Raw genomic sequence first — 12,430 nt, 5'->3', positions numbered from 1 at the left:
TTGAAGTTATGCAGGGACATCAAATGTTTTCATGACTCAGAAGGAGAGAAAGACATGCAATTAAGTGTAACAAACCTATTTCTGTGACAGAGGACCTTTTAGTTTGCCCAGCCAGGAACTGTAATTCAAGCAGCACAACAAATTAATATTTCATCGATAGCTTCTGTGGTCTGGGGGCATATTAACTAAAAGCTGTTGTGCATGTCAACAGGAAAACAAGTATGTTTTCATCGAATGGTAGAGAGCTTGCAGAGCTGATGTTGGAGGCCAGTAATTGAAACGTAAGCACTGAAGTACAGTCATCCACTCCTGGGAGGAATATGTATAAGAAGGAAAACTCCAGTAGTCTTACTCTAATCTAAGGACATTTCAGCCTAGATTGGAAAAAGGCAGTAGAATGTTGCAGGAAACATGTAGAAATGGTACTGCTCAGCACATTCCCCGGGGCAGAAATGAGGCACAAGAAAAATATTCATTATGTTTCTTTCCCAAGTAAAGGGAGAGATGCCCCTGTATTTGGGGTTTGACAAGTTTTGCTTGAATCCAATGTTGACGTCTGTGAATTTGGGCTCTGTAGGGATGGTCCAGCAGCTGGGGTGCTATGGGGTTAAAAGATGATGCTTTCTAGATGTTCAGATCCAGAACAGAGTATCTCCTTCAACCTCTCTGACTTCAGGACAGAACTGGCAATTCTGGAAGAGATTTGGCCCAAGGCTGAGGATTAAAATGTTTTGAGACTTTCTCGTTGGGGAGAGCTCATTGGTGTCAGTGCTACTAATTGCCTACTAGAGAGTGGGGACTCTGTGAGCCCCAAGGAGCAGTTCTTTCTGGGATCCTTCTGGGTATTTCCTGTAGTTGCTCAGTATGCTGTCCAGTTTTCCTTTCTGTTTCATGGGAATGATTTCCTTTCAGAAATACTGCATGTTGGTATTTACGGGGGGGGGAGAGGGGGCCGGGCGGGGAACAACAAACAAACAAAAACCAACCACCAAGCTTCTTTGATCTTACAATTTTGTGAGAAACTTTTTTTTTATACTTCCGGCCAGCTGTAACCAAAACAAGAGTTCAGCTTCTTCCCTCCCCAGTCAGACTCTACTCTCATGGTTTGGAGGTTTTGATTTTTAATTCTAAATCAATGCTACTGGCAAAGGAGTAAAAATGTGGTGCAGCTCATCACATGTATCAGGCAACTGTTAAGTCAATGGATAATGCAAAAGCAAGGATGTTTTCTAACTTACTGCAAATCACTGAGGGCTAACCATTTCACTAGCATTTGGTCCTTCAAAAACCATTGCCTTCAGTCTCTTTATTCTGTCTGACAAGGAGTAACAAATCAGGAGTGCAAGCACGTTCACATTCTCCACCATTAGTGGATGATGAATAAGGTGTCAGGTAAGGTTGTTTACTTGGAAAGTAAAACGGAGGAAAGCAACCCTATAAAAGGAGATAGTCCTTCAGGAGGAAGCCAGTTGCTGAAGGAGCACAAAGCTGTCGTTAATTTTTTGCAAAATATTATTTATTTAAGTTACATTTCTGTGACAGAAAAATTTAGATTTAAGTCAGAATATAAAAACATACCAGATACTGGTAACTGAATAAACCTCTTTGAGGGCCAAAAAAAAAAAAAATCTATGAACTTTTTTCCTTGTTTATATTGGTCTCTCCTCCATCACAAAGCATAGTGTATTTCTACTACAAGCAAACTTTCTATGGACTGAGACACAGTGAAGCCCATAAGTTATTTGGTAGTGGGAAGAGATCAAGGGAATATTAAATATGCTGCAGGGAGAGGCTTGGTAATGCAGGAATTTTCTTCTCCTAAAGCTGGATTGAAACAACTTCCATACAAGAATTAGAGCTGACCTATCTCTTCACCCAAAAAATGAAACCTTGAGCTCTCCATAGATTAAAGCTATGGAGGGTTGTATGGTCTGGATGGTTTGCTATATTATCCTCTCTTCAAAGTCCAGTCTAGTAATTTAAATGTGGTCTAACTAAAAGTACAGCCCTACTAAAATATACATAAAAGAAGAATTGTTTTTCCTTTCAGAAACTTTTTGTTTTCCTTGGGCACAACAATAATCTTCTTTTTTGTACTTTGATAATTATGTTGAATTATGTTTTATTTAATTTTAGAAACATTTATTGAGTTCTCCCTGACCTGGTTGTGTATCCCAGCTTAAAAAATAGATGTTTATACAAGAACTAAAATTATTTTCTGACTGGTTGATTAGATCATTGCAATTGTTAGACCCATTGTATACACAGAGAGGTAAGTCTCACATTTGCTGGATACTGGTTTTAATGCATCAGCAATGAGTATATCTGAAAACATTTCATATTGCCTGGATAGTCTGAGAGTTGTGACTGACAGTTGAAAGCTGCTGAGCTGATTACCTGGAGCATTAATATATTGCCATCCCTTAGCCCAACCTTGGCACTAAGCCAGAATGATATTACTATTTCATAAGATAAACCTCTGATAGCAAAACATTTTGAATACAGATTAAATAGCAGAGAAATGAGAGAAGCAGTCCGGGTCAGATCTTCAGCCATCATAAATTGGCCCCATTGGGCTGTGGAGGTGCGCTGCATTTTGACATCATTCCTTTGAGAGCTTCCCACTAGACGGGCCCAGATGAGGAAAGTAGTTTGCTCAAACTGTAGGCTGCAGATAAAAACCAGCAAAATGTTTCCACTAATTATTTTTAGGCCAGAGGCCTGGGAAGTGAAGCTGGCTGCTGCTGCTCTCAGGTGCAAAACTGCTGTTTGTGGTGGGAGATAACTGTGACTGCACCCCACCTCTCCAATTCCCTCTGAAGCAGCCCATTGAGGCTCGATGTCTCTGTTCCAGCCCTCCCTCTTTTCTCTTGCTAGTCAGTTCCTGTGACAGAAGTAGCCTTGTACAGCTGGCCTCCATGAACTTTCACCACACAATGAGAAGAAATCTAAATCCGAAGCTGGCTGCTTACATAAACGTAGGCACAGCTCTGGGGGTCCATTCAGACACTCCACAGAAATGCCACAGCAGGCCCACTTGAGACAGCATGTCTAAACCCATGATGATCCTTACACAGCATGGATAGCTCTCCCACTTTTTTGGCTCCATGGCTTTCTTTTCATAGCAGATGTGCTTTCAGTCATCTTTGAATCGATAACACAAGCTCAAAAGGCAGTATGAATGATAGGGAACTGCTTCAAAACATTTTTCCCTAACAAGGCAGTTGTGAAATTTCCATATAGATGTAGACACAACAGAAAAGATATCAAAAGTTTTTACCATTCAGGAGATTAATTGTAACTCATAGGGACCAACATTGTGCTTTACCTAAGCTCGTACAGGTAGAAAGAGAACAAAACCTGCTATGCTTGTTGCCTGAACCTAACCCTAACAGAAACAGCTCTGTCATATCAGGGCACCATTGATAAAGGGCTATGCAGACTAAACTTTATCAAGAAGGATAGAATTCTTGTAAATATTAATCCATTTCACTGGCAGCAAGAACTTCTGGTGCTTTGTAACTTTCAGAATAAAATAATTTAAATTCCATGGTGTAGGCTAAACAGGAAACCGATTTTCAAGCAGACTTTAGCAGTGAAAGAGCCACCCATTTTCCTGCTTTTAATTTAGAGGTTGGGTAACTAGGAGAGAGGCAGAAAATGTAACAGTTTTTTTTCCCTGCAATTTTTATCCTTTAATTGAAATACACCTGGCTGTAGCTCATGTTTCCATAACTGCCAAGCAGGCAAAAATGGGATTTTCAGAATGGGTTAGAGGACAAGGCCTGTTGAAAGGCACCTGGGCAAATTGCGCTGAGAACAAAGTAGGTGCTGAACTCTTACAGAAAATCGAAAGGAGCAAGGCTTTTACCTCTATTTGTGCCAAAGAAAATCCTTCTTAATGATATATTCAGTCTTCAGACCTCATTCACACAGAGCTGGGTGGGTTTTTTCCTTATGCGTTCTGCTTTTAAACCTACTTCTTTCAAAAGAAGACTTCTGGGTTGAAAAAGGGGTGCACATTACGTGAGACTGCATTCAGCAAGGAACTTGAGTAATGAGAAGTTGGCCTGGCAGCCTTCTGACATGTTCAGGTGGAACCCATGTCCTGTAAAGGGCCTGGGGAGAACTCGGTGTTTGAGAAGGAACTTTAATCCAAACCAGATCATAAGAGTTAAAATGAGGTGGCATGAATTGTGAATCTGTTCCAGATTAGAAATAAAAAGTAAAAAGCGCTCTTATGGCACCCTTTCTTGGTAGCTATTTTTATTCTGTTGTGCTGAATGCTCTGTTCCTGCTACCCCACTTAGTTATGTGCATTTTTCTTTTGCTGACAAACCTGCGGATTTAGGATGAAAACAGTTTGCAGCTGATTAAGGATGGTGTGCCTGGCAATTTCTTGCTAATCTCTCTTATTGTGCCCTTCGTAAAAATGACAGTCATGGTATAAATCCAAGTTTAAATCAATACCTGCAAGTGCTAATCTCTGAAGAGGAAAATGTCAAATACTTCCAGCTGTGTGCAAGGACTCAAATTGTATAGCATCAAACATTAAAGGCTACTTAAATTGTTCACCTTTTTTCCTTTGCCTAACGCTTTGTACTTTCTTTTCTATCATTCCTTATGTCATTAACCATTCTCATATAAATGGTGCCTTAATGGTGGTACGCGTCATGAGGTGACTTACAGGGCAACATTTTTGGTTCTTCACCGAAAGGGTTGTCAATTGGAACAGGCTGCCCAGGGAAGTGGTTGAGTCACCATCCCCCATTTAAAAGACACGTAACACGTAGATGTGGTGCTTAGGAACGGTTTAGTGGTGGACTTGGCAATGCTAGGTTAACATTTGGACTTGATGATCTTAAAGGTCTTCCAACCAACATGATTCTATGATTCTATTGTCATTTCTCGCCCTGTGGTGGAGCCACCAGTGGTCCTAGCTGTCACTCAGGCATGATGTCTTGGACAGTGCCCTGAGCTCTGGAGTCAGCCTTCTTCCTTAGTCATGGGACCTCTTCTGAGAAATGTTTCTAAAACCCTCTGAGTGTTAGTTGCATATTTAAGTGCAAGATAGCACTTGGGGTGACCAGTGCTAGGAATCTTGGAGCCAAAATAAGTAGTAAACTTAGTCTCTGTTTTGGGACCCTAAGCTCAGAGTTGAACACTTAGGGTCAGCACCCTCTTCTGTGCCCATGGAAGCTTTTCTTGCTGATTAACATTAGGACATGCAGTGGTTTTAAAAGCCTGCTCTTTGCTCAAAAGTGCCAGAGGGAAAAGCAAGCAAGCAAGTAAACTGTAAGACTGAAAGATCACTTAGAAATGAGAACATAGTGTGTTTCAAAGTAAAAATGCTTTACCTGCCCACTCTGCATCTGTTCCATCTCTGCAGAAGTATGTGCTCTGTTTCTTAAATTAAAATGATTGGTTAGACTATATTAGCTCATAAAACTATTTCAGAATGTAGAGAGAATTTCTGCTTTCACTGACATTGTTGGTTCTCTTAAAAGACAAGCTGCTTGTGAACCCTAGTGCGTTTGGCACTCTGATTCTAGGAAGTACTTGAAATCGCAGCTTTTTTCATGATCAAGATTAACAAACTGATAAGGACAGAAACTCTCTATGTAACTTTTACAACGTATAGCAATTTGATGTGTGTGTGGGTTTTTTATAAGGTGCATACTTGAATTTTGTTTGTCATTGTGTTAGGTCTGTTACTAAAATACCCAGCCAAATTTTAAAAATCCTTAGTTTCCTTAGACAAAAACGTCACTGATGCTATCTGAGCCCCAGGAAGAGCCAAGGAATGCTGTGTCACTAGCATCTTCAGATATGTCTAAGTGCTCTGTTTCTTAGTTTCAGACAGCTGCTCCTGAAACATGTTCTAGAAGGTCTTCAAATACAAGCATCAGCAAGAGTGCCAGGCAGAAGTAGGCAGAGCTGGGGGATCCCTGTAGTCTTGACAAACAAATTAACAAAGTATTAACAGATCAGCCGCACTGGATGAAAGGCTTGCTAGGAACAGACACCTGAGTCTTGGTTGTGTTCCCTTAGCCATGGAACAGCATGAGAGAGAGATGACTGCTAGAAGAGGGGCACAGTGTTTCCAAATGGAGGATTGCAGATACCCCAGGAATGATCGAGTCTGTGGAACAGACACTTATTGGTTTTTTGTGAAATAGGGAGAGCTTCTGTGAGGGGGGAAGTCTGTTCTCCTGAGGATTTTTTTTTTTTTCCAACAAAAGCCGCTTTGAACTGCCGTCTTTGAGGAAGTGCCCTTGGATTGTGCATATTCACACTGACTTCCTCCTGTAGAAATACAGTCAGAAAGAATATATCTAACAGCCATCATCTTTTCACAACTCTGCAGCTGGGAGGACTGCCACTTTTCTGTCATTTCACAGAAAAGCTGTAGTTTCTTTCTGGTTTACGGCAACTTTTGGAAGCCAGGAGCAAATAAGTGTTGGAGAAATAACAGTCTTATGAGTAGTAAATTTGCACCTTTATACCCAAGACAGCTAGTGCCAAACTCTGTTCACGTAAACAGACCTGCTGGGGAACACCAGTTTTGTATGAAAGCATACTTTGGGGCACAGTCTATTTAGAGATGTTTACTGCCAAATAAAAACAGTGCAGAATTGCAATCTGTTCTGCCTCCATTGCATCGGTGAAATTTCTGTTGACCTCAGTAAGAGTTGTGTTGTCTGATGGGGCTGAAGCAGCACCTTTCCTTTTCATGGAGTGAAGTGATTGAATTCATTTTAAGGGATGGAAGCATCTCGCACCTCAACATTTTTGTACTGCAACAAAGATTAAATGTAATTCAAGTCACCTCTCAGGAATTTGTGTGCTGAATTTAGTAGGCGGATTCAACCTTATTGTGGCTCCAGGGAGCTTCATGGTAAATCAACAACTGTTCACTAGTTAGATTTGTTTGCAGAGGCTTAAAGGTGTGCTGTACTGAAAAGGTGCTGCATTCCAGCCCTTACAGATGTGCAGAGACTGCACTAGCTGATTATTTAGAGCTGGTTTTAGGTGCTTTGCAAGATATTATGTCAAATATTACAATAAATAGATATGGAGATGAACATTTAGGCTACTGGGCAGCCGTACCAGAAATGCGAACTCTTGCAGGGAAGCCGCCTGGAAGGAGGCAGACAGGAGGCAGAGGGTTTGCCATGACAGAGAGAAGTATGTCGCCGTCACGCATTTACTCAGCTTTCTTACGGCCCATAGCAGTTTCTCGCACTGTTGTTTGGGCTTTGCGCATGTTTTGGCCCCATCTCTTCTCTGTGTTTCTTCTTTCATGCCATCTTTCTTTTTCATGTTGTCTTTGGTTTATCCATCTTTCACTTCTTTCCATCCTCCTCTGCATTCCCATTGCCTTTTCCTCTTGCTTTTCCTTTCCCTCAGTCTCATACACTCTTTCTCTTCAGCCCCATTACTTTGACAGTCTTCCTATGTTATTTCCATCTCTACATTTTCCTGGGCAGCATGCAGGAGCCAACTGGTAGGGTGTAATCACCTGGCTATATCCACATGAGAGCAGGGCTGCAGCTTCTTCGGACCTTAAAACCATTGCATCCTCCAGGTACCCCTCGGCTCTGAGAAAGGAGAGGACCAGCACATGGTTCCTCCTGTGCTAGCTGGTCCAGGTAGTGGTGTTGTGCAGGGCAGTTTTTCCCTGAAGGAAAAACTGAGCTGCAGCTCCTGTTCTGAGCTGCAGCTCAGTTTTTCCTTCAGGGAGGCTCTGAGAGTGCCATCCCTTCCCAATGAGGCCCTCAAGGTACAATAAGGACCTGAGCCATCATATTCGGATCAAGGCCTCACCTAGGAGCGCTTAGGTCCCCTCTACTGTTTTGTAGAGAAGGTCAGGTCAAGACACATTCACCATATATTTTGGGATTTTTGCCCCCAGTCATCCTTGGTCTAATGTGGTCAGAACTGGTAAAGTTCATTACGAAAGGTGCAGGTGTTATCCTGCCAGAGGGAAATGTACTACAGAATGTGCCTTAGGAGCAAAGGGATAGTACATTGTGTTGGAAACTGTCCTTGCTTTTGGAGAGTTTCTATAGTCTAAAAAAATCAGCTGCCATGTTTGGCATTTGCTCAACCCACAGAACTTAGTTATTATGTATTAGGGGCTTGTAATTTATCCACTAGCTGCCAAGCCCTGATGATAGACTTTTGAGAAACCTGTCACCCTTTGATAAAATGTTTACTCTTAGCCTCTTTGACCATGTACTCACAGCAGATGTTTTAATTGTAATAGGGGGGAAAAAAAAAAGCTTAACAATTTATTTTTTTTTCCAAACCCACAAGGGGAAATGATACTTCTATGCAGATAATTCCATGTGTAGTTTCTTGAAAAAAATTGATTTCCATGAGCCCTGCCATTTTTTATTTTATTTTAAAAGAAGCATTGGTACAAAGAACTGGGAGTGTTCTAACAGCTTAGCAATTCCAACCCCTTCTTGCTGAATGTACCGCATCACAGCCTTTTTTATAAGCTAGCAAACCAAATCTTAAAACCTATTTGCCAGCTATGACCTCACTCCTTTAATGCTTTTCTTTTAATGCTTAATCTCTTAATTTTCAGTGTAATCATGCTTTCCCCTAGATGTGTTTTCTGTGATTCTGTAATTGTGATTTTCAGAGCAGCCCTATCCCTTCACTTCTGTTGCTTTGGTTAGTTGAAAAAAAACCAGCTGGATTTTGCAACCTTTGGGCTGACTCTTGGTTCCCATGGCTGTCCATATTGTTTGGGGTTTTTCTAAATACCTGCAGCATTTTCAGTCTTTCTTGAATCTGAATGACCGGAGTTGTTCATATTATTGCAAATATTCCTGGTGCAGCTCATCAAATTTTTGACTAAAGGCAGACCCTGCTTTTGTCAGAAATGTCAAGTAACTAATAATTACCAATGACTATCAGCAGAAAGATAGCTAACAAATACTTCAATCTGAGATGCTCTTTCCCTTTAACCTTGCAGCAAATACTGATTTTAAGACACAATTTCCTTTAGATATGCATGATAGTTCCTATGATGTTATAATTATGTCTTCTTTCCTGAAGGCATTCTCCCTTCTAGCATTTGCCTGACTTGACTTTGTACATTCAATAAAAGAAATTCAGATCTGACATCTTAGCCAAATCCTTGGAGGTCAAGAAAACTTCAATAAGCCCATGGGCCAGAAGCCACAAAGCCATCCTTCTCTCCTGCTGTTGTGAGCACTAGCTCACAGCCTGCTCCTGCTTTGATTTCCTGGTGACCTTTTGTTTCGGTGCTCAGCCTTGTTGAGACTCTCATGAGGGATGCTACAGAAATGAATGGAGTTGCTTCCTGAGCAGAGAAATGCCAGACCTTAAACAGGCAGCTGGGGAGGGCGGGGGGATAAATGACTCTAAGAATGGTCTGTTCTTGAGAAGGAAAAACTTGTTTCTCTGCCAAAAAGTTAAAGTCCCTGTAGACTCCAGCCAGTTGCTTCCAGAGGGAGCAAACATGATGTCTTGCGTTTCCTCAATCTTTCGTGCAAATGTTCCAATACTGGGTGCCTGGTTGAATTAGATATGCCTAATTTATATAAATGCCCCCATTTTGTAGGTGAGTGCAACACTGGCAGTGAGTGGCAGACCTGAGAGGGAATTCAATCTCTGAATTCACATGTTTGAACTACAAAGCTCACTTCCCTTTGAGGGCATACTATCATCACACAGGTTTTCCTTTTTAAATCCTATTGTCAGCATCATCATCTATCATGTATATGTGGGTAGTTTTATTAAGATGACTAATGTATTAATAGCAATCATTGTTCATTTTAAGATTATTAACAGACTACTTAATTGTTCCTCAATGGCATAATGAGTACACTCAGCCCATGTCTATACAGCAGTGTCAAGCTGTGATAGTCCCCCGTTAACCACGGTGATTCAATGTGTGATTTTCACAGTACATACAAATGAATGATATTGGCCCATCTGCACGGGGCTATGTCGGGAGGAAATGGTATTTGCAAGGTAGCAGGAGTGGAAATGAGATGTTAAGCAGTGGCTGGCATTTGCTGGATTGGATGAAAGAGAAGAAACAAAAAAATTCCTGGACCCTTTGTGAAGGAGGAGCTGGTTTTTGGCTGTACCTGTCATGGAATTTGTTTCAGAAAAGAAGGGAGAGAAGGAGGACTACTGTATTAGGACATCAGTGGTGTTTCTAGCATTGTGCCACGTGCCTTGGGCTGAGAGCACCACACACAGCTCTTCCTGCTCCCACTAAATGGCTCGGAAACGGTTTTATAGACATTTTCTTGAGAGCCAGCACAAGGGAGATTCACTGATATTATCTAAACTGTTTCTAAACTGATTCAGTTAAACTGCTAAAACTTTTTTCTTTTTTTTTTTTCTTCCCTCAGTGTGTATTCAAGGCCTATGTAGGTTAAAGACAATAGTTACCATTAGTGCTAAGCTGCTTTCATCCCTAGAGCTCAAGTGCTTTGCAAAGGATGAGTGTTATCAATCTGATTGAAGAGTTACACATGCCCAATTACAAAGACTTGAAGCAATTGTTGGAGAACCTAGTGAATGAAACTCAGGCTCAGAGAGCAGGGAAAGCTTCCTTGGCCCACTCCTGTGAGGCTGTCTCTTGCTTCTCAGAGCTGGAAGATGGTCGTGTATGTTTATCAGTGTGAGAGAGGGCATATAAGGAGTGTAAAGGAAATAAAGATTGTTTTATAACAGTTCTTACACTTTCAGAAATTAACTCTGTATAGCATTGAAAGTGAAAATAAGTATTTGTTCCTTTGACTGACTTGATTTCCTCTACTGAAAAAAGCTCTGTCTTTGCCCTGAAATGGTTTAAAAGGTGCTGGAATGCTCATGTGTTTCTTCTGAGTGATGTGACTGTTACAAATCTTCTCGTTCCTCGGATAAAATCTGTTGAACATGAGCACTGCTGGTCATAGAGCTATTCTGACCTCTTGGCACTGATCCGAGCTCAGGAAAACGGGAAGGGTCATTGCTGCTGACTTAATGAAGTTGATTTGTTGAAACAGAGGCAAATACAAATCAGCTTGTCAAATCAGAAAAGCAGATAGTGCCATCCAGACCATAGAGTACATTTTATTAAAGGGTCTGTCTTGGAAAGGAAGAAAAACAATCTAGCAATGGAACTGAGGCTGTAGCTGTTAAGAAATCCCTGCATGTTTACTCTCTTGTGTGAGGGGCTGAAAGACCACGCTTGTTATCTCTCAAAAATGTAGATGTGGAAGGATCATGATTTCTTAGCTGGTGCCTGGGGTCCTCAGCTAAGAGTGCGGAGTTCTAGGCTCTAGTCCCTTTTCCAAGACCTTGGTATATTTCTTATCCAGTGACTCCTGAATACGAAGTGCATAAAAAGTCTTTTTGCCATGTCTGTGCTTTAGGTAATTATAGGCTGTGGGATTTCAGGATTGCATTTTTGAACATGGCTCAACTTTGCCTCCTTGAAGCTTTCAACCCTCTTTGGGATATGGTACCATCACACGTTGGGTCATAAGCCTTAGATACAATACATCAGATGTAGTTGCTGAAGTCAGAATGAGATTTCAGTAGTTTCCAAAATTTAATCGGACACACATTTTGCTAACGTTGTTTCAAAATGGAGGTTTGAGCTCTTGTATCACTTCTGTGCTGTTGAAAACTTTATTTGGGTTTAGAGGTAATACAAATGTTCATGGGTTTTTTACTCCTCTATTTCATGCTGTCAGACTTTTTATGGCTTTCACAGACAATTCAATAGTTCAAATAAAAAAAAAAAATTGAAAATAACTTTTAAACTTTTTTTTTTCCAAATTCCATGGGCCAATGAGCCAACCCAGTGGTGCAGTGAATTGGCAAACAGCTTTACAGCTGTTGTATGACACACAAACATGAGCTGTAATCAACTGTGCTGTCCCTGGTGGAAAGATTTGTGAAGGTGAATGGTGGAAGGGGGGAGCTGTCAGAGCTGCTGGGGTTGTTTTATAAATGCTTCTGAGTAGGCTGAGGCTTTCTGTTGGAGTAAGTGAATATCTGGTTATGGACTGTGTTTATTTCTATAGTAGTAAACAGAAGAGTTGAGGGCAAAGTTTGAATAAAATCACTTACCATACAGATTCTCTGAAGTGTTGTACACATATTTTAAGCAGCATGGCTGGCACCATCTCAGTGAAACCTGCGTGTTTCACTAGCTGTTAGAATATTACCCATACAGTAAAGAGCTCAGAAGAGAGGCACTGAAAGATTTAGACCAATGCCACCTAGTGATAAAATATAATCTCCTGAAATAAGTCCATTTTAATTTTACAGCCTTTAAGATGCTTATTCCTTTACTGTACTCCCTGGCAATTCCACTTGTTAGCATGGAACTTGGGCATCAAAAATGCCTTGAGGCATAGAGCTTTTTTTGCTCAGCACCAGCTTA

The sequence above is a fragment of the Balearica regulorum genome, chromosome 3, assembly GCF_011004875.1.
Source record: "Balearica regulorum gibbericeps isolate bBalReg1 chromosome 3, bBalReg1.pri, whole genome shotgun sequence".
Lineage (NCBI taxonomy): Eukaryota > Metazoa > Chordata > Aves > Gruiformes > Gruidae > Balearica > Balearica regulorum.
Note: the sequence above shows the minus strand (reverse complement) of the source record.